General features: G+C 42.9%; 1 protein-coding gene and 1 long non-coding RNA gene across 3 annotated transcripts in view; one reads left to right on the top strand and one right to left on the bottom strand.

The window, feature by feature from the left end:
- Positions 1-1376: 1376 nt before the first annotated feature.
- Positions 1377-12700, bottom strand: LOC110343065. The gene is made up of 3 exons (XR_002385261.2): positions 12147-12700; positions 2252-2395; positions 1377-1782 (listed from the first exon to the last, which is right to left on the bottom strand). It is a non-coding gene; the product is annotated as an uncharacterized LOC110343065 (long non-coding RNA).
- Positions 11636-22268, top strand: part of Tet2 (tet methylcytosine dioxygenase 2) — an 87022-nt gene continuing 76389 nt past the window's right edge. Inside the window, exon 1 of one of the 2 annotated variants that reach the window (XM_013121923.3) lies at positions 11636-11853. The gene's annotated coding sequence lies outside the window, so the exon portion shown is untranslated. The remainder of the gene's footprint in view (positions 11854-22268) is intronic. The other variant, XM_005081981.4, reaches the window with a different exon arrangement.

Here is a 22268-nt window from a genome sequence, read left to right on the forward strand (position 1 = left end):
TTTACTGGGAAGAGGGGACAAGAGGTATTTTGCTAGAAGCTCCTAGTCACAACCTGGTCAGCAGAACCCCATGGGGGAAGGGTACAACAAAAATACACTATTTGGGCTGGCAGGATGGCTCAGTTGGTTAAGCTCCTGCCAAGCAAGCCTAATTACCTGAGTTGGATCTCCAAAATGAAGAGTGAAAGAACTGACTCCAAAACTTGTCCTCTGTCTTCCACACATGTTGACAATCACATTCACCTGTCTGCATATACATGTTACACACAGACAAGAATCAGAGCAATGGAAGTTTCTAAAATAGGTATGTACTGGTTGGGATGCAGCACTGGCCTAGCATTCGTGAGGTCCCGGTGACATCAGCCCATTGAAACAGCTATCTGCATCAGTTCCTTCCTTACATCTCCCGGCCCAGTCTAAGTCAGACCACCAGCCTGAAGACTTTGGGAGAAGTGAAACTTAGGGAAAGAGAATACTCTCATTATGACTTGTGACATCCTACTTTAACAGATAAATGTGTTTCTTTTCACCTTCTGCAATTTTTCTGTTAGGGGGTCTCTGGTTTGTGATCAGTACTTGGATTTTAATTCATTCTTTGGGCGATATAAGCTGTTATGAAAAAGCAGAACCACAGGCTATCCATCATGGTCAACATAGATGCATGCCTACTTACTTGCTTATAGATCAAAGTGGTTCCTGCAAAATAGTAACAACATTATGATCTAAGTTCTAAAATGAGAGGCCAGGCATGGTGGTGGCACATACCTTTAGTCCTAGGACTTAGGAGGCAGAGGCAGGCAGATATCTGAGTTTGAGGCCAGTCTAGTCTACATAGAGAATCCCAAGCTAGTCAGGGATACATAGAGAAGCCCTGTCTTGCTCTGTAGACCAGGTTAGCCTCAGACTCAAAGAGATTCCCCTGCTTCTGCCTCCTGAGTCCTGATATTAAAGGCATAAACTCCATTGCTTGGAGGTCTTGTCTCAAACAAAACATAACAAAACAAGATACAAAGTGAGTACAACATTCAGCAGAGCGCAGCAGTGCACAGCCTTGGAGGACACTCTGACACCCATGGGCTCTGAGCCAGCAGCTAGTCTGTCTCAGAAGCTTTTCTACACACTTGTCCAGAAAACATGCAAACAGTATAGAAGACAGGAGAAAAACTGTACATCAAATAATGATACCACCCCTTTGGATTTTTATTTCTCCTGCATTCGGAGTATCTGTAGTAAAGGAAATAATTTAACTAAGGAGGACCTAAAATTAGTCTTGTTTAGTCGCTGTTTGGTTTCCCTTTGGAGACTGGGCCTCAAATTCAAAAGCCTCTTACTTCAGCCTCCCAGATTCTGAGACTAGAGAGGGAAGCCATCCCAACTGGTTTTTAAATGCCTTTATTTATTAAGGTTACACAAATGAGCGATACCAGTGGTTTTCAAGTGATTATATGTCTGACTCCTGCAAATCTGTTGAAAGGTCTGGTTACATATGGCAGCCTTCACCCCAGAGCCAACCCATGAGCTTCTCCTCAGGACCTCCAGAACTGGAGTAGTGGAACCCGGTCACACATATTTCTTCCCAAAGCTCCAAAGGTGTTTCTGATTGTTTTTCCAATTGGCGTCATTCTGAGTATGGCATCTCCAAGGACCCAGGCCACGCTTACAAGTTCAGCAGAGGGCGCTCTTTCCACCTTCCAACTTCCTTGCTTGACAGGAATGGCAGGAGCAGAACAAAGGTGCAATTTTGCCTTTTTGGTCATCAGTTTAGCTAATCCTTTTGTGACTCTGACCAAAGCAAAACCCATAAAAGATATTACTTTTTTAAATTAATACTTTTTTTTCATTTCTGTGTGTATACTGTGCAGCAAGGGTCTGTAGATGGATGTGCCTGGGAACTGAACTCTGGTCCTCTAAAATACCAGGAAGCCTCTAAACCCCTGGGCCCCCTCTCTGCCCCACAAAAGGCAATCTAAGTCCCTTCCCACTTAAGCAAGATGATCACCTTCATATCTTCCCAAAGTCCAGCACTCTCAATCTGTGCTCGATGCTCATGAGAAGAGGTGGGAAACCAGACATGATAGCATATGTCAGATACCCTAGCACGCGACAGGCTGAAAGAAGATTACAAGTTCAAGAGCAGCCTGGGTACCTCAGGGAACTCCTATCTAAGACCTCTCTCAATAAAGAAAAACAAAGTGGAAAAAGGACAAGGGGCTAAGAAGAGCAGAAAGCTAGGGAAATGGTCCAGGCTTACACGGCAGAGAAACAGCAGGAAAAGGCTGATGGTTCACATGTCCGCATGGGCTTTCCACCCTGCAAGGTGTTTTCCACTAGGATGAAGATGGACAAAGGCTCTGTGAAGATACTTGAGCAAAAAGCCAAATTTTGCCAAGTAGGACTGCAAAAGAACAAATACATAGAGGAAATAATCAAGAAGATGAAGGAGTAATCTTGCATTCAATATTGCTAATATGAAGGAGGGTAAGATGTAATTCCCTATGACCAATGATATTGAAAACATGTCTTAGATTTTACCAGTGTTTCTAGATATGGTGGTGTATAGCTGTTATCCCAGTATTCAAGACACAGAGGCAGAAGAATAACCACAAATCCACAAAATTAAGACCAATCTGGTCTACATAGTAATTACAAAGTCAATTTGAGCTGCATGGTGGCCCCCTATCTCAAAAGAAAGCAAACCTGGGTGTGATGGCACTTGGGAGGCAGAGGCAGGTAGATCTCTCCGTGAGTTTGAGGCCAGTTTTATCTACAGAGAGAGTTCAAGGACAGCCAGGGTTACATAAGGAAACCCTGTCTCAAAAAAAGAAAGATAGATAGAAGGAAAGAAAGAAAGAAAGAAAGAAAGAAAGAAAGAAAGAAAGAAAGAAAGAAAAAGAAAATAAAAAATGACACATGCCTGTAATCTCAGCACTTGGGTTCAAAACCAGCCAGGGTTACATGAAAATTCCAAATCCATCTGTGTTATATGAAATCATTTTTTTAAGTTCTGAAAATTATGGGAGACTGATACTTTACAATACCTCTGGAGAATTTCTATAATATTTGTCCCAATAATGATTTTAATGGTCTCTCCATAATACCTCTAGTGATATTTTCACAGAATTGGGGTAGGGGAATGGGTCACTGTTGCAGACATAAACCACATCAAACAAGGTCAGGAAAAAAATAAGGACTGGTCACAGTAAGAAGAGAGACTATCTAGGCCCAAGGGTTTTATCATTATAGATAATTTGTATCTCTACGCTAAGGGGCTATGTGCAAATGTTTTATCACTGGTAATATCTTCTAATTAGTGTTCTATCTATGTTGATTTAATAGGTACCTCCTTGTGAAAGGCAGGATAGCAAAGCTACTTCCTGGCAAAAGTGCTGTGCCCTCTGAAGGTTGATTGTCTTTTAAGAATGCAGAAAACCTCTACCATGTTATAGCTCAGACAAATGTTTTCAGCGCTAGGAAATGGCAGGGAAGATTTAATGTTTCTGTGAAATCTCTGTAACTATCTCAAGCTGTAGGGTAGCATAATTCTTGAAGAGCAAAGTCAAGTGTGAAAGAAACAATGTCCTACACTGCAGTCAGGGAGAAAACCAAGAGGGTACCTAGTTTTTGTTGGGGATTGGCACTGTTACCAGGCAGTTCTCTGGTGGAGAGCAGCAGACAGGAAATGGCCTCCCCTCCATGAGTGAGGCTCAGGGATGGGACAACTGACAGACAGCAGATGCTCAGGCCAACCAAGCCAGTTCTTTGACACAGAATAGCATGGCCTGGAGCTTGTTCTATTAGCAGCTTCCCCTTTCCACCAGGAAGCAAGGAGTTAGTGGCATAGTACAAGCATTCTTATTTGTCATTTTAGAGAAACAGCAAAGGATTTGATAACAATCGACCGTTGTTAGAACAGTAAATTATCTTTTAAAAACCAGATTAGCTGAACCTATGGGGGGGGGATCTCAAGAATGCATAGTATGCATAAAAGCTGGCTCTGAATTGCTCCTACAGATGGACCCTAATGCCAGTAAACAAGTGATTATGCACATGAGAGCCTTCTTTTCCCAGAAATAGCTAAGGAAGGAGGCTTTCTTTAAACAACAAACCAAAAACTGAAAAAAAAAAATGCATACCTACAGACTTTCATAGTTTCACTTCATTTTGCTGATGAGATGTCACAGTAGCCACCAGGAATAATATATTTTCTTTTAAATTAACAAATGTCATGGTGGCTAAGGGTGGGTGTGGATACAGAGGAAGAACTTGGCAAGATAATGCTCAGAGCCTCTTGCAAAAGCAACTGCAACCCAAACACACTTCCAGATGGACAAGAACCACCTGCTGTGACAGAGAGGTTTTAAAAGAACCAAGGAGATGGCCTTAAAGTTGTTTTGACCAACTTTAATATAAATAAAGGAACTTACAGACATATTAGATATACACCATACTTTTAATCCCAGCACATTGGAAGATCTCTTTGAGTTTGAGGCCAGCCTGGTCTACATGGTGAGTTCCAGCCCAGCCAAGGTTATATAATGATACCCAGGAGGCAGGGGTGGGAGGCCAGGGGTATTTAAATATTTGTGGGGCTGGAGAGATGGCCAGAAAGTTAAGAATGCTTGCTGTTCCTCTCCTCTTGCAGAGAACCTGAGTTTTTCTCCTAGCTAGCATCCACAGTGACCAGCTCACATCAGCCTTTATGTAACTCCAGTTTCAAGGAATCCAATGCCTCATATGGACTCTGCAGGTACGTGCATGTACTTGGTGAATACAAATACACTCTGACCCACACGCATACATAAAAAGTACATACCGGGGATGGGGGGTGGGCACAGGAGGAGGGGAGGGAAAGGGAGAGGGACCTCGTACTGACTTGTGAAGCAACCTTGTTTCTTATCTAAATTTAAAATGGAAAATAAAAAAAATATTAATATAAAAAAAAAAAAAAAAAAGTACATACCAACATTAGATTTCCCATCCATTATTAAGCATAGAAAGACATATAATTGCCAGGCGTTGGTGGCACGCACCTTTAATCCCAGCACTTAGGAGGCAGAGGCAGGCAGAACTCTGTGAGTTTGAAACCACCCTGATCTACCAAGCGAGTTCCAGGACAGACTCCAAAACAATACAGAGAAACCCTGCCTTGAAAAAAAGAAAAAGAAAGACATATAATTATGTATATATTCCTACAGTTAGTTAACAAACACTCCTGGAAGTAGATGGCTTGCTACTGATAAGAGTAATAAGTACCCACACACATACTTAGAGTTTTAGTTAATCCTTATAATACTACTGAGTTTTATAGTGTTTAAAGGCTGAAAAAAAACCCCAATGCAGACAGCCATGTACCATGTTCAGGTTCATACTATAAAAGACTCAGGATTCAGAGAGACATGTAACATGAAGGGTTCGTACTATCAAAGGTCCAGGATTCAGAGAGTCATGTAACATGCTGGGTTCATACTATAAAAGACTCAGGATTCAGAGAGTCATGTAACATGAAGGGTTCATACTATCAAAGGTCCAGGATTCAGAGAGTCATGTAACATACCTGGGTTCATACTATAAAAGACTCAGGATTCAGAGAGTCATGTAACATACCTGGGTTCATACTATAAAAGACTCAGGATTCAGAGAGTCATGTAACATGCTGGGTTCATACTATAAAAGACTCAGGATTCAGAGAGTCATGTAACATGCTGGGTTCATACTATAAAAGACCCAGGATTCAGAGAGTCATGTAACATGCTGGGTTCATACTATAAAAGGTCCAGGATTCAGAGAGTCATGTAACATGAAGGGTTCATACTATAAAAGACCCAGGATTCAGAGAGTCATGTAACATGAAGGGTTCATACTATAAAAGACCCAGGATTCAGAGAGTCATGTAACATGCTGGGTTCATACTATAAAAGACTCAGGATTCAGAGAGTCATGTAACATGAAGGGTTCATACTATAAAAGACTCAGGATTCAGAGAGTCATGTAACATGAAGGGTTCATACTATCAAAGGTCCAGGATTCAGAGAGTCATGTAACATACCTGGGTTCATACTATAAAAGACTCAGGATTCAGAGAGTCATGTAACATGCTGGGTTCATACTATAAAAGACTCAGGATTCAGAGAGTCATGTAACATGAAGGGTTCATACTATCAAAGGTCCAGGATTCAGAGAGTCATGTAACATACCTGGGTTCATACTATAAAAGACTCAGGATTCAGAGAGTCATGTAACATACCTGGGTTCATACTATAAAAGACTCAGGATTCAGAGAGTCATGTAACATGCTGGGTTCATACTATAAAAGACTCAGGATTCAGAGAGTCATGTAACATGCTGGGTTCATACTATAAAAGACCCAGGATTCAGAGAGTCATGTAACATGCTGGGTTCATACTATAAAAGGTCCAGGATTCAGAGAGTCATGTAACATGAAGGGTTCATACTATAAAAGACCCAGGATTCAGAGAGTCATGTAACATGAAGGGTTCATACTATAAAAGACCCAGGATTCAGAGAGTCATGTAACATGCTGGGTTCATACTATAAAAGACTCAGGATTCAGAGAGTCATGTAACATGAAGGGTTCATACTATAAAAGACTCAGGATTCAGAGAGTCATGTAACATGAAGGGTTCATACTATAAAAGACTCAGGATTCAGAGAGTCATGTAACATGCTGGGTTCATACTATAAAAGACTCAGGATTCAGAGAGTCATGTAACATGAAGGGTTCATACTATAAAAGACTCAGGATTCAGAGAGTCATGTAACATGAAGGGTTCATACTATCAAAGGTCCAGGATTCAGAGAGTCATGTAACATACCTGGGTTCATACTATAAAAGACTCAGGATTCAGAGAGTCATGTAACATGAAGGGTTCATACTATAAAAGACTCAGGATTCAGAGAGTCATGTAACATGAAGGGTTCATACTATAAAAGACTCAGGATTCAGAGAGTCATGTAACATACCTGGGTTCATACTATAAAAGACTCAGGATTCAGAGAGTCATGTAACATGAAGGGTTCATACTATAAAAGACCCAGGATTCAGAGAGTCATGTAACATGAAGGGTTCATACTATCAAAGGTCCAGGATTCAGAGAGTCATGTAACATACCTGGGTTCATACTATAAAAGACTCAGGATTCAGAGAGTCATGTAACATGCTGGGTTCATACTATCAAAGGTCCAGGATTCAGAGAGTCATGTAACATACCTGGGTTCATACTATAAAAGGCCCAGGATTCAGAGAGTCATGTAACATGCTGGGTTCATACTATAAAAGGCCCAGGATTCAGAGAGTCATGTAACATGCTGGGTTCATACTATAAAAGACCCAGGATTCAGAGAGTCATGTAACATGCTGGGGTTCATACTATAAAAGGCCCAGGATTCAGAGAGTCATGTAACATGCTGGGGTTCATACTATAAAAGACCCAGGATTCAGAGAGTCATGTAACATGCTGGGTTCATACTATAAAAGGCCCAGGATTCAGAGAGTCATGTAACATGCTGGGGTCATACTATAAAAGGCCCAGGATTCAGAAAGTCATGTAACATGCTGGGTTCATACTATAAAAGGCCCAGGCAGAATTTCCTCTAGTCTGCTCAGCTCCTAAGCCCACACTTACAGCAACTGTGATATTATGCATTATATAATATATGCCATGGTCAGTACAGAGCTTCATATCCAGATTAAGATGAAAACAAATTACAGGGAATCTTCACTGATAATTGTGAGGATGTCAATGACACACCCTTGAACAGACAGAAAAGACAGAAATTTAACTTCACACAAAAGGCTTAAGGGAAGACAAACAATTTTGCTTGGTGCATATAAAGTCAGGGATCTGATTGTTTCTTTTCTCTCTCTCTTTTCTTCTGTTTACAATTAAGTAATTATTATCGTCACCATTCATAGCTTCCTGCCCTTTAAATCCCAATGTGCTGCTAGTCCTGCTCGGAGTCAGGTTCCTAGTAGGAAATGGAATGGATGACTGTGAAATGGGGTGCTGGGTGGGGGAATGCTACTGGGTCCTTTAAGACTAACTGGAGGCCATCCTCAGCACCAAGGGCTCATGACTGAACTAAGCTGAGGTACAGGAAGAAAGGGCGTGGGAGTCCTGTGTTCTCCACATGCTCTCTCGTAGGTACATGGGTGTGTGCACTCAACACTCAGGCACCCACATACGTTATTTTTAAAACAAGACTTCTTTTTTTTTTTTTTTTTTTTTTTTTTTGGTTTTTGGAGACAGGGTTTCTCTGTGGCTTTGGAGGCTGTCCTGGAACTAGCTCTTGTAGACCAGGCTGGCCTCGAACTCACAGAGATCCGCCTGCCTCTGCCTCCCGAGTGCTGGGATTAAAGGCGTGTGCCACCAATGCCCGGCAAAACAAGACTTCTTGTCTCTGTGTGTGTGCATGCATGTGTGTATCACAGCACAACTGTGGAGGCCATGTGACAATTTAGTTAAGTCAGCTCTTGCCTTCTACATCCATGAGGACTCTGGAGCTAGAATCCAGGTTGTACAACTTGTGTGGCAGACACCGTTACATGATTTCTCACACCTCCTGACCATCATGCAAAAAGCTCTAAGAGAGTCTGGCCTTGAAGATAATCCAAGGCAGAGGTCAGCAGAGGTGAGTCATAGGATCTGCTGCCTCCACTACCTGGGACAGGCTGTGCTCCAAGGGGGATGCTATTCCTTCCTACTCCTGAGGAGGTCTTGAACACACTCTTACTGTCAGTGCATTAGACATTAAATGCTGAATAGCCAGGGCAAGACCCCTGAACCGCTAAGGGAGTTCCAGGTTTCTAACTGCGTGTTTTGTTTTGAGACAAGGTCTCATACATCACAGACTGGTCTAGAATTCTGTTTGCCCATGTGTGTATGACCTTGGACAGATCATCTTTCCATTCCAAGCTCCTGGATGCTGATATCACAGGTGTGTCATCACGCCCAGTCTTGAACTTCGATGTATAGAGAAGGCAGAACATAGGGAAGGCCTGGAGATAACAGCAGGTGTGCCTAGATACTCCTCAGGTTCCAAAGCTGGCTCCCAGGGGCACTGTAGACATCTGCAGAGGCTATTGAGGCTGTCCCTGCCAAACCTTAGATCTGAAAATGACTCCGGTTTGGAGGCAGTCTGAACAGGAATAGCTCAGCTATTTTAGTCCTGGTCACTAGTAGGAAGTTTTGGATTTCCACATTAACTCAACGAACTCTTGGTGATGCCTGGTAAACAAATAAACAAAAAAGGGGGCCAGAGAGATCAGAGAGATGATTAATTGTTTAAGAACACTTGTTTGACAGGGTGGAGGGTGACACACGCTTTTAATCCATCCCAGCACTCAGGAGGCAGAGACAGGCAGATCTCTTGTTAGTTGAGAACAGCCTAGTCTACAGAGTGAATTCCAGGACAGACTCCAAAGCTACAAAGAAACCCTGTCTAGAAAAAGAAACAGAAAGAGAGAGAGAGAGAGAAACACTTGCTCTTGCAGAGGACCTAGGTTCAGTTCCTAGCAACCACATGGCAGCTCACAACCATCTATAACTCCAGTTTCCTAGAATCTGGCCCCTTCTTCTTGATTTCCTGCAGCATCAGGCACATACATGGTACACAGACATACACGCCAACAAAGCACTCATACAAATAAATGAAACTCACTCAGCAAGGTGATCTCTGAACTTGAGACCAGCCTGGTCTACATAGTGAGTTCCAGAATAGTTAGGGCTACACAGAGAAACTGTGTGTGTGTGGGGGGGGGGTGTGGGTGTGGGTGTGGGTGTGGGTGTGTGTGTGTGTTAGCTGGTACATACCTTTAATCCTAGCATTTGGGAAGCAGAGGCAAACTGATCTCTGGGAGTTCTAAGCCAGTATGGTTTACATAGTTCCTAATGAGCCAGGGCTACACAGTGAAACCCAGCCTCATAATATTACTAACAACATTATTATTATTAATTTAGAAATCAGGTGGAGCCCAGCTAAATGTTGATTACTGCCTTGTGAGATCATGCCTTGGTGATTGTTTCTAAAAGAAAGAAACATTGTTTCCTTAGAACTTACTTTAAGCATTCTTCTTGGTAACAATGTGACACACACAGTTCCCGGCTTTGCCTTTGCGGGTGTGTGTACATATACATGGGAACATTTTACAAAGAGGAAGTGTTTCCATTTCATAAAACTAAGAGAAGGTGTCACAGCTCTTTCTGGTTTTTTGAGACAATCTCACTACAAGGCCCAGCTGGGTTCAAACTCCCAGACATCTTACTGCCTCAGACTTCAAGGACTGGGATTACAGGTCCGATCTTTTTCTTTTCAAAATTTATGTTGTGCGTGTGTGAGTTAGTGAGTGAAAGAGAGTTGAGGGTTGTGTATTTATGCCACAGCACATGTGTGTAGGTAGGTCAGAGGATTACTTTTGTGTAATTTCTTTTGCCTTTACACAGGTGGGGGATCCAACTACTGCCCAAAGACTTGCAAGGCCACCGCCTTTAGACCCTGTAGGTAAGTTCCCACTACTCTGCCTTTTTCTTTTGAGTTGACTATGTGCCAAAGCTGACCCAGAACTCCCTGGGTCATTGTACTGGCATCAGCTTTAGAAAAAGTTGTAAGCACAGGTAAGTGCTTTTCTAAAAATCACACACACACACACACACACACACACACACACACACACACACACACACACACACACCCTTTAATGATGCTAAGGTTTTGACCGGGGCTCACCTTCAGAAGTTAATGATTACCAAAAGGGGTATTTAAATATATGCAAAACGACTCAGCAAGGAAAGAGAAAACTGCCCACAGAAATGCTGGTGTTCACAAGCCTTGAACTTCAGGGAAAATGGAGCGCTGCTAATTCGGAATTCAGCTTCCCACAGGCGGTTTCTTCATTACTTAACTGTACGAGTGGAAATTTGTGCAAAATAGAGGAACTTACGGGGGCGACTTTGAACATGAGAAACTGCAGGCTTACTTCTTTCGAGTGACAAGTAGGGGCCCAGAGACACAACTCCCCTTGGCTCGGCAAGACTGGCCCCCTCCACGGCCCACGTGGCCAAAGTAAACAGAAGGTGGGCCTGGGCGGGGAGAACCCCGGTGCCACCGATTTGCAGCCCTGAGGAGTCCTTAAAAGCACAGGCCCCTCAAGGGCTTTCCGGGCACGGTCTTGGAGAAATGGGGAGCGGCTTGGCTCGGCGACTGGGAAGGAAGGGAGGGTGGCAGGGCGTGGGGAAGAGTGGGGAGCGGTCCGGTGCGGCCGGGAGCGGGAGCACGGGGTCAGGGGCCTCCCCGGAGCGCGCGGGAGGGAGCAGAGTTTGCAAGTGCACCCCAGGTCCGCGGGGGGGACACAGGCGCCGAGGGCCCAGGCGCGCGGCGGGCGGACCGGGGGCTGCCGAGAGCCCGGGGCGGAGCGGAAAAGAGGAGGCCCCGAGCCCCCGGGAGGGAGGGAGGGAGGAAGCGAGCGAGCGAGCCAGCGAGCGTCCAGCCCCGGTCCCGCGTCCTCGCGACCGAGCGAGCGAGCGCACAGCCGGGACCCCGCCGCGCCCGCCCCCGCGAACGAGCGAGCGAGCGAGCGAGCGCACAGCCCGCGCCCGCGCCCGCGCCCGCGCCGCTCGCATGCCAGTCACGTCCGCCCCCTCGGCGGCCGCCCGCCCGAGAGCCGGCCCCGGCGAGCCGGGAGAACAGACGTCAAACTGCCTTATGAATATTGATGCGGAGGCGAGGCTGCTTTCGTAGAGGAGCAGAAGGAAGCAAGATGGCTGCCCTGTAGGATTTGTTAGAAAGGAGACCCGGCTGCGACGGCGGCGGACTGCGAGGCTGAGGGACCAGAACCAGGTCAGAGCGCCGCTGCCCGCGCCCGTCTCCCTCTCGCTCTCTCTCCCCCCTCGCTCCTTTCGGCAGCGGAGCTGTCCCTTTCCAAGCCCCCTCGCTCTCTCCCGGCCTTGCGGGGACTGTCATGTCACCCACAAATACCAAGAGGGAAGGGGGAGCCTCACAAATTACTGGAGCTTCTTCAACATGGCTGACAAATAGAGTTTTAATTTAGCAGCCCCCCCTCCGGCAACCTGCACTTCTGGGGTCCCTCCTTCCTGCTGATGAGTGTCCCCCTCCTTCCCCGGAAAACTTACCTTTGTACCTCCCACCAGCCGCTCTCCCGGCCTTTGAGTCTCAGGAAAGTGAGTGTTTTCTTGGGGCTGCCTTTCTCAAAGAGCTCATCTTGGGGGATCACCACTCTCTTCCCTTTGATCCTCCTCCCCCCCTGTCCTCAGTGTAAGTCAACCGAGTCCCTCGTTTATCCTCAGACAACCCGGAAAGAACACCGACCCGGTGTTTTTGACTCTTTTATCTCCAGTAGTATTTGTTTGGGTCCCGCTCTGGGTCTGTGTCTCCGGCTTCCAGCACGTTTGTCCCCCCGTGGACGACTACCCTAGACAAATGTCACAGTGAGTGGGTTCGGGATCCACTACGTGGAGTTTTCTTCTTCTTCTTCTCCTTTTCTTTTTTTCCTCTTGAGTCCGCGCGTTTTGTTAGTGGCGCTGAGTGAGAGAGGAAAGAATAGTTTCTCTGCGCCCCCCAAACAAGACCAGAACCCACTTTTCTCAGGGTTCACCAGCTCTGCGTGGGCTGTCCCCTCCAGTTGAGGAAATGTGTGTTAGAGAATCTGTGCAAATCTGTGTGTTGGCTTTGTGCTGCCCCCGAATCAGCTTCGTTCTGATCCCCGGTAAGTGACAGGCACACACAAAGGCAGGCCGAGGGAGGGGGCGGGAGACGCGTTCCGAGTTGGAGACTGCAAGGTCAGGGGCGCCCAAAGAAATGAAACCCAATCCCCGCAAAGATCTCTTACAGTCCCATCCCAAATTTCCTTAACTCTGGCATTCACTCTTTTTTTTTTTTTTTTTTTTGGTCTTTCACTGCCTCCCCTCCTCATACTCTTCACTCAAATCTTGACTCTCTCCAACAGAACTCCTTGCTTACTGTTAGAAAGCTGATAGGGTTTCTATGGAGAGTTTTCTGCTTATGGCCAAACCAAGTGTGGCCTGGACAGACTCCTGGGAAGGTCGAGTTAAAAAGACGTGTTACATGATGGTGAATGCCTTCATGATAGACTTTTGAGGGCTTTGAGAGATTTTTCTTTCTCCCGATTAATGATTTGGAATAGAAATAGGTTATTATTTGTGTGTGTGTGTGTGTGTGTGTGTGTGTGTGTGTGTTGTTTTGTTTTCCCCAAGTTGTTTGCTTAAAATTTAGGGAAATGTTTTAGTGTTTGCCTACCTGGGCAGCAGAATACATCCGTGGATTTAAAAAAAAAAAGTCAAAAAACTCACAAGTCACACACACTACTTTTGCTCTAATTAAGGATTATAATGACAAAACTTATACTCAGAAATACTCATAAGGATTAGATTGCATGTTAGGGGAAGTTGGGATTCACGGGGAAAATATATTGGTGTGGTTTAAGACTGTGGGCATTGTTGCCTGGCTAATGAAATCATTACATTTGCATTTTAATGGAAAGTTGAAATACTGAAGGCAAGTTAAGTTCTTCTCCATGTTTCTATGAGTGTTTTGTAATGCATCTTGAATTCAGTATACATTACAACATAAATATTAATCTTAAAAAATGTTATTAAGCAGTGCAGTGTTTGTAATGGATTGGGGTTAAACTCAAGATCAGGAGGGGTTGGTTTGATTACAAGGTAGAGGGCAAGGCACATAGCTGCACCACTCAAATCTCCAAACCCGCTCACCCTCAGCAATTCACTTCATAAGTTTTTCTGCTTTGGTTTTCAGAAACATGGCTAAGCTTGTTTTAAGCTTGGGCCTAGGGGCTCATCCACATGACCAGAAGGTAGAAACATTACTCATCACTGAACAGAAACAGTTCATTGGTTCTGATTTGCCCTAAAGTAATATCGAAATCACAGGTTTTTGTTTTTTTTTTTTTTTGTTTTTTGTTTCCCATAAATGCTTACTGCAGGTTAAGAAAACTATGGTCAGTTATGCCAGCAACCCAGAATTTAAAAAGAATAATTTTAGGCCGGACAGTGGGGGTGCTCACCTTTAGTCCCAGCACTCAGAGGCAGAGGCAGGTGATTTCTGTGAGTTTGAGGCTAGCCTGGTCTACAGAGTCAGTTCAGGACTGGCTTGAAAGCTACAAGAGAAAACCTGTCTCAAAAAAAAAAAGTAATTTTATTAGTAGTCTAGAGTGCGGTGACTTCTTTGGGAGCAGGTTTTCAGATCTGTCATCTTTTATGTCCTCAAACTACTCAAGAGTGTTTTCTATTCTAATCAATGAAAGTACTTAAATTGGTGGGTTTTTTTAATGTTATTACAGAGGCCTGCTCTTTCCTGTCTTGAAAATTTAGAATTTTGTTATTTTGTGCATCTTAATTTTATGCTGAAAGCATCTTCTAATTATGATTATTTTAAGGATTTTGGTGGAAATTTGTGTATTATTGAACACTCTAAGTAAAAAAAATAACACTTTTTCATTTCTTAGAGAAATTATTTAAGCAAACATGGGATAAAGATTGTACAACATCCTTTCTTTTACTGTATGTGTGGAAGTACCATCTAGATAATCTGAAAGTTCTTAAGAGCTAGCTGTCTTGTTTGATTTTACTTTAGAAAAAATATTAATAGCAAGATTGGTCATTTCTAAAAAAATGCATTGTTTTGTCTATTTGCATGTTGAACTAATGGAAGATTAACTTGGAATGAGACTTTGCTTTGTTTAAATTCACTTATTTGTCACATATTTTTAAGGCTTCCAGCAGATTTACTGTTGTTTGTGTCTGTCCTGCTAGGAGCCAGGGTGATGGTATGGTTTCATGGGGCAGCATATGGTCCTGTATACTGGCTCACCATCATTTCCAGAGCAAGTGTGCACACCTGCCTTGGGCTTCCTGTGATGACTTCCCCAGTCCTGATTGGCTGTTGTATTTGTGCATCATTTTGGTTTCACTTGTTGAAGCTAGAAATTCCCTGGTAATTGCTCTAAGCTCCACCCAGATCCTGTTGTAAGCCAAGGGCCACAGTTTCCTTGTTTGCTAGCCTCATCTGGAAACCCTTTTATAGGAATCACAGACACATCTGAAAGACAGTCTATTTTCCATCACTACCTAAACACATTAGTCAACTTTTATGAAATAATCATCAAATAAGGTGTCTTAGCAAAATGTTTGAGCTGGGTATGGTGTGTCAAGTCTTTAATCTTAGCAGGCTGAGGCAGGAAGATTGCTAAAAACTTTGAACCAACTTGGGTTCACGATGATATTTGATATGAAATGTCAGCATTTTAGGATATCTGGAATGTTATATTAGATGATGATATTATGCTATAATTGCTTGTTACTTTTCAATTGTTATTTTTAACAATTGTTGCTTTTTGTATATGAGTGTTTATTTGCATGTGTGTGTGCACTGTGTGCAGGCTTGGGGCCTTTGGAGGCCAGAAAAGAGGATATTGAATCCATGGATCTGGGGTTAGCTAGCTGTGAGCTGCCATGTGGGTGCTGTTTGGAACCCAGACCTCTGCTAAGAGCAGTGTTCTTCACTGCTGAGCCATCTCTCCATTCCCACATCTCCCAATCTTATGCAGCTTATTGCTAGAATGGGACAGTGTTGATTCATTGAAATCATACTTCCTGGAGGATTATTCCACCATTGAATAATAATTCCTGGGGGGCAGCAACAGTACCAAAACCAGCAGCAGGAAATGTCTCCTAAGCCAACTTTACAGTTGGAGCCTTAGCTGTGGGAGAGTCCAGTTGCCAAGCAGAGCTGGTGGTTATCCTGGCAACTGTGCTAAAGAACATAACCACAGTGATTTTTGCCAAACACACAGTATTTACATGGGTCTAGTGCTCTGGTTTCTATTACAGTTTACTGCCAAAACTTAGTGAATACTGTGGCATCATTGAATGGGGTTATACAGTGCATCTGTTGGTATATGTAGGGCTCTAGCAGGGGAGGAGTGCAGTCAGAGCGTATGTATGTATCACAATGACCACAAGCAGAAGAAACGGATGCACTTTACAATTGCCCGTTTCCAACAGAATTCCGAATATGGAATGGACAGTGCAGAAGACTCCAGGCTTAAGATAGATATATCATCTTTCTCCATGAAATTGTCCTTGAGTTTCTACTTCCAGTGTAGCAAATTCTCACTTTTGACTTTCCCTATTTGTTATAAATGGTGTTTAAGGTGCCCAACCGGGTGGTGGTGATGCATGCTTTAAGCCCAACACTCAGGAGGCAGAGACAGAAGGATCTCTGTGAGTTCAAGGCCAGTCTGGTCTACATAGCAAGTTCCAGGACAGACTACACAGCTACCAAGAAGCCCTGTCTCAAAAAACAAAACACAACACAACAAAACAAAAGAACACTTTGCTAAATCATGAGGACTGGAGTTTGAATCCTAGCACCTAATTGGGTGACTTACAAATACCTTTAATTACAAATCCAAGGATTCTAACACCCTACTTCAACCTCTGCAGACACCCGAACACACACAAACAAATCTTAGGCAGGACATGGCAGTGTATGCCTTTATTTTGTTTATTTTTATGTGTATTTCTGTTTGTAGTGCACTATCTTCCTGCAGTGCCAGTAGAAGGCCAGGAGAGGGCATCATAAAATCCCTTGAAACTGGAGTTACAGAGGATCCTTAATCCACAAAGGGAACTGATCCCGGTTCTGGAAGAGCAGTCAGTGCTCTTAACTTCTGGGCCATCTCTTCCTCTCTGGTTTGAGACAGGTCTTGCTATGGAGTCCTGGATGGCCTGTGCAACCCCAGGCTGGCCCAGACTTGCTGTAGCCCTCTTGACTCTATCTTCTGATTGCCTTAGCCTGCCTATCTAAGAAACTCAGGGCTTTAAGCTTTCCAAAGATAGTTGTTCAAAACTGATGTGAAATCATATTCTAAATAGTCTCAGAATTAAAATCAGAGATGAATAAACTGGGATGAAGTATTTTGGGGGAATAATTTCGAGCATAAAATAAATTTGTTGTACCAAAAATACTGCAAATGTTTCTTTTAAATTAGATTTCTTTCTGCCTGTTGAAAACTTGCTGATTTCTATATGTTTTCATTCACTAACAGAATCTAGTAAAAACTTTTTTTAACTAGAACATGTGTCTTCTGTACTCAACGCATAGTAGAAAAATAGTGTAAGAGGCCTTGGTGATGGGCATGGTGGTAGGAAGTGATGCTACTTTTCCTTAATGTAATTTCTGCAGGAAATAGTAATGGCTAAAGTCGCCCATCTTCAGCATAGGACTTAGTGGCTTTTAACACATGTATGCTGGAATTAATTTAATCTTAATTGAAACTTCTATTCAAATAGTTGTAGAAGCTATGCAATTATATGAAATAATGTAGACAGAGCCTGTTTACACCATCTGGTCTCCTCTAGTGGTAATATTTTTGGCTCTTGTTTGTGATATAGGTTTGCTTGTTGGGGATTTGTTGTTTTCAAGATAGAGCCATTCTCTGTGCCCCACTCTGGCATCAAACTCACGGCAATCCTCCTGCCTTAGCCTCTGTAGTGCTGTGATTACAAGCATGATCTAGCAATCCAATTCTTTTTTTTTTTTGAGACAGAGTCCTGCTATGTAGTCCAGGATGGTCTAGAACTTTGCTTCCTTCTACTTCAGCCTTCTGTGTGTTTCAATTTCCGATATGTGCTGCAATGAATGTCTGCTTGTCTGCCTGTCATACCTGACTGTCTCCAGGTGGCTGTACTCATTCATCCCTGCATATACTTAGTTCTATGCCATTTTGTCACATAATCTTGAGCCCAAAGAAGTTAGGTACGATGCTCCATTATATGTGTGTTGTACCATTATATTTTAGCAAAATGTATCCAGTTATATAGCCTTTTACAGTTAGTTAAGGAGATGAAACCTAAGAAATGGTTAAAAGACTGTGTGTTAAAATGGGCATCATTGTTTAACCAGACAGATGCTGAAAGTATAGTGAGATCTAGAAATGAGATTTCTAGATTGAATATTTCACTAAAAAATTACTACACATTTTTTGTGTCTTGTCTACCTGTATCTATGTAAACGTTAGAGACCATAGTCAGTTTCTGAAGACTGACTTGTTTTTCAAGACAGGATCTTACCATGTGGACCATGCTGGCCTCAGACTCATAGAGATCCACCTGCCTCTGCCTCTCAAGTGTTGGAATCCAATCAAGGCATTCCCACTGCACCCAGCACCCTGATTTCTCTTAGTACTTTGAGAATCCCTTTGCTAACAGTACATTTTTATAGTCCAGTGGTTGTAATTCTGGGTTATTCACTACTTTTTTTGTTTTTACTTTTTTGAACTTCCATTTTTATGTTTATGAACTTCCAAAAGTTTGTCTTCCATGAAAAGTTGGAATATTTTGATTTGTTGGGTTTTTTTTGTCTTAATTTGTAGCCCAGGTTGACCTAAAACTTGATGTAGCTCAAGATGGCCTTGGCATTCCTCTCTCTTCTTCCCCCTTGAGACAGTGTCTTCTTATGCTAGTTTTGAGATAAAGTATTTCCTGCTTCAGCTCCCCAAGCGCTAGGACATAAGCATGTACCACTACGCCCTATGTGGCCCCCAACTCTTGATCCTCCTGCCCCAGCCTTCTGGCTGTCAGACTGACTACATCTGTTGTTGATTTTTTTTCAAAAGGATACATTTTATGTGTATGAGTGTTTTGCCTGCATGTGTGTCTGAGGACCATGTGTGTCTGATGTCTGTGGAGTGAGCCACCATAGGGAGCTGGGTACTGAACCTCTGTCCTCTACAAGAGGAACAAGTGCGGCTGGAGAGAAGATGGCTTAGCCACTAACGGCTAAGCTCACAACTGAAAATATAAGGGTGGCAAGTGTTCTTAACTGGCGGGCCATTTCTTCAGCCCCGGTTCTTGATAGTTTAAGCACACTTCTACAAATAATCTCTGTGAAAAACAAAACCTATCCAAAGGAAAACACTGTCTCGTTATTTTTGCTGATGGTCTATTCTCTTCAGGGAACACCACCTGTGGCCACGCACAGGTGGAGGCTGCCTATCAATAAGGGATCCCACGCAGTGCATTGGTTCTTGCTCTGTGACCGTCCTGAGGTACCACCATTTGTGTTCTGTGGGTACTCCAGTCATAGTAACTGTCATCGTTGTGGTTTCATGGGCATTGCTAATATGTGCTTTAACAAATAGCCTAATTTCATCACGGAGTATCACACTTCAATGAAAACTACCCACAGAACTGTCCATTGGGTTTTTTTATGTTGGTGTTTTCCCCTGAAATTTTCATTCTGTCTTAAAAAACAAACAAAACAAAACAAAAAACACAGTGGCTTAAATAATGATAATGGAGCCAAGGGATGTGAAATGGTATCTGGGTTTCTCCTCTCTCTTCCCTGTCTGTAATTAGAAGGTCACCCATTAGAACAAGACCTTAATCCTCTAAGGTAGACAGTGATGCCCGGCCACAGCTGTCCCCGGCGCACTGTCCTGCTCCTGCTCATTTGCTCTTCGTCTGTCTGTCCTTTCTGCATGTCCCCTTGTCCCTATGTCCCCACTGTTGCACAAAGTCTCTAACCTGAAGTTTCAGAATCTTCTTGGCTGTAGCATGATCTCAGTTCTTTGTGTGTTTCATGATTTTTTTCATTAAAAGGGTCTCTTTTCACCAACCTGTAATTAGTACAGGATGCTGGCTTTTTGTTTGTTTTATTGCATCCATTAGAACAAGAACCATTTCTGCAAATAAAGTGACTGATCAACTGTCTGGTGCAGGGAGGAGTCTTAAAGTGAATGTTAAGTCACTTACATTCCTATTTTAATATTGATGAAAGGAGAAACACCATAAATAAGTACCTTTCAGATATGAGGCAAGAAGGAATCCCCCGATTTAAAAATGCTTAACACATAGTTTTCTTCTTTTAGTAAAAACTTAGATAGCTGTATCTTAGGATGAAACAACATTTTAAAATTTATACCCCAAATTCTACTTGTCTTTATTCAGATGTCACGTAAATGATTAGTTGTTGTCCTGTGACATTACATTATGTTTAGGTTGGCATTCAAGCAATACTATTTAATTTAGAAATCTCTAATTCTTGGGAAAACACTGGCAGAAAAAAAGCTAACAGACATTTCTGTATATGGCTCCCCTTACCCATCAATGGCTTGGGTTTTATTACTACTGAAAATTGACCATTAGCTTTGAGAAGTAAACTTTCTGTAACTTAAGGTGATCTCTTTCTCCTTTTAAAACATTCTTTTTTTTTTTTCAAGTGAAAAAATTTTAAGCATCAGATTTTTTTCCCAACATACAATTTGGAACAGTTTCTACCAAGTACATGCAAGTGTTGAGATAAAGGATATATCATTTTTCAAATCCAAGATTGGAGAGATGGTCAGTCATTAAAGGATAGGCTCACAAACAAAATTAAAATTTATGATTTATTTTTATCTTATTTTTTAAGTGTTTAGCCTGCATGAATGCATGTGCACCATGTGCAAGCCTGGTGCCAAAAGAGACCAGAAGAGGGTGTCAGATCCCTTAGAACTTGAGTTTCAGATGATTGTGAGGCGACATGTGGGTGCTGGGTTAACCCCCAATCCTCCGGAAGAGCAGCTAGTTCTCTTAACCACTGAGCCATCTCTTCAGCCCCAGCATTTAAACTTACTAAAGGAAAGACTAAAGATAAACTAAATCCTTATTAGAGCGGATTCCTTGTCATCCACACGCATGCTTTTATGACTAAGAAAGGTTTCTGTGTAACTCTTCTTTTACATAGGACCCTGTCACTTGGACACGTGGGCTGGTGCTCAGGCAGCACTATTTACAAACCACTGAGAGGGAGGACACTTTGTGTTCCTGGAGCTAGGGACCCACCACCTTAATGAATAGTCGCAAATGCCCTGTCTGCTTCTCCTCGTCATGACCTCAGGATCAAGGTGTTTCCCTGAGGCCTGCTCAATGTAGAGTCTACTTAACCAAAGCCTGGCCCAGCGTCTGCACAGTGCTAGGTTAACCTTTTTTGCCTCTTGTGGCTTGCAGAGTTGTCATGCTAGGTTTTTTGTTTGTTTCTTTATTTTGGTAGATGATGCCTTGGTTCTGTGCATGAAGTTCAGTCCATTCTTACAAATACCTTTCAAATGACAATCAGCAGTGATAACAAAGGATCTGGGAGGAGCTGAGGGAGGAGAAATCATAATCAGAATATATTGTATGAAAAGAATCTATTTTCAGTTTTAAAAAGGAAAAGAAAAAATCCATTTAACAAAAGGCTTTTCTTCATTCTGAGGTCTTGAGAAGTGAATCCACGATCCAACTCTCCAAAGCAGGAACTACGGCCAGAGAAAGTTGGTACTTCCCACCCCGATACCCGGATCTGAAATCCACCCCTAAGGCTGCCCTGCTCCAGCATCCACCTCACCGTGGGGTTAGCACAACAGGAATAGCACTTCGCTTGGTACTTAGTTCCTCCTTTCCCTAGCTGATTTCTGTGGATCTTCATTTGTTTTATCTGTGAAGAGTCTTGAGTTTAAAAACAAAACCCCAAAACATCATGAGTTTCAATGTCTAATCTTGTGTATGTCTTACTGTGCTCTAGTTGTAAGCAGGCAGTTCTGATAGGTAAGATATGAACAGGTTGTGAGTTGTATTTGTATTGTATCCAGATGTTACATCATCTGAAAGCGGAAGTTGTATTAAACGCTGAGATGCAGCAGGTAATTGAAAATGAGCTGGTTTCAATGGCTGCTTGCTTTCCGAGACCCAGTCTCACTATGTAGCTCAGGCTGTCCTGGAACTCACTATGTGGAACGTATACATGAACGCACACACATACACGCACACCACTAGCAAAGACCTGTAGTGTTAAGAGTGATGCCTGGCTCCAGGCAGGCTCAGGTTATTCTCATTCTGTCCCACGTGGTCAAAAACACATGGATTCAATGTTTGTAGACTGTTTGAGAATTCTGAAGACTAGCATTTAATGATTGGGGTGTGGTTGCATCTCATAAACTATTTAGTCAGCTAGCTCTTGGAATATTGGTACAGAAGGAGAAAGGCTTGCAGCTGCAGTAAACTTGACTGGAAGAGAAATGTGGTAGGTGCTGAGGGAGCCTCGCCCTCTTGTTTATTAGAATATTACTACTACCTGAAAGGAAATAATTTGAATGAAAAATAGAGGTAGCCTTTAACTCTGACAAGGATTTTTGTATGCAATTGCTGGAGGGGAGGTAACCCTAAAGTCAA

This window comes from Mesocricetus auratus, unplaced genomic scaffold, assembly GCF_017639785.1.
Source record: "Mesocricetus auratus isolate SY011 unplaced genomic scaffold, BCM_Maur_2.0 Super-Scaffold_100009, whole genome shotgun sequence".
NCBI classification, from domain to species: Eukaryota; Metazoa; Chordata; class Mammalia; order Rodentia; family Cricetidae; genus Mesocricetus; species Mesocricetus auratus.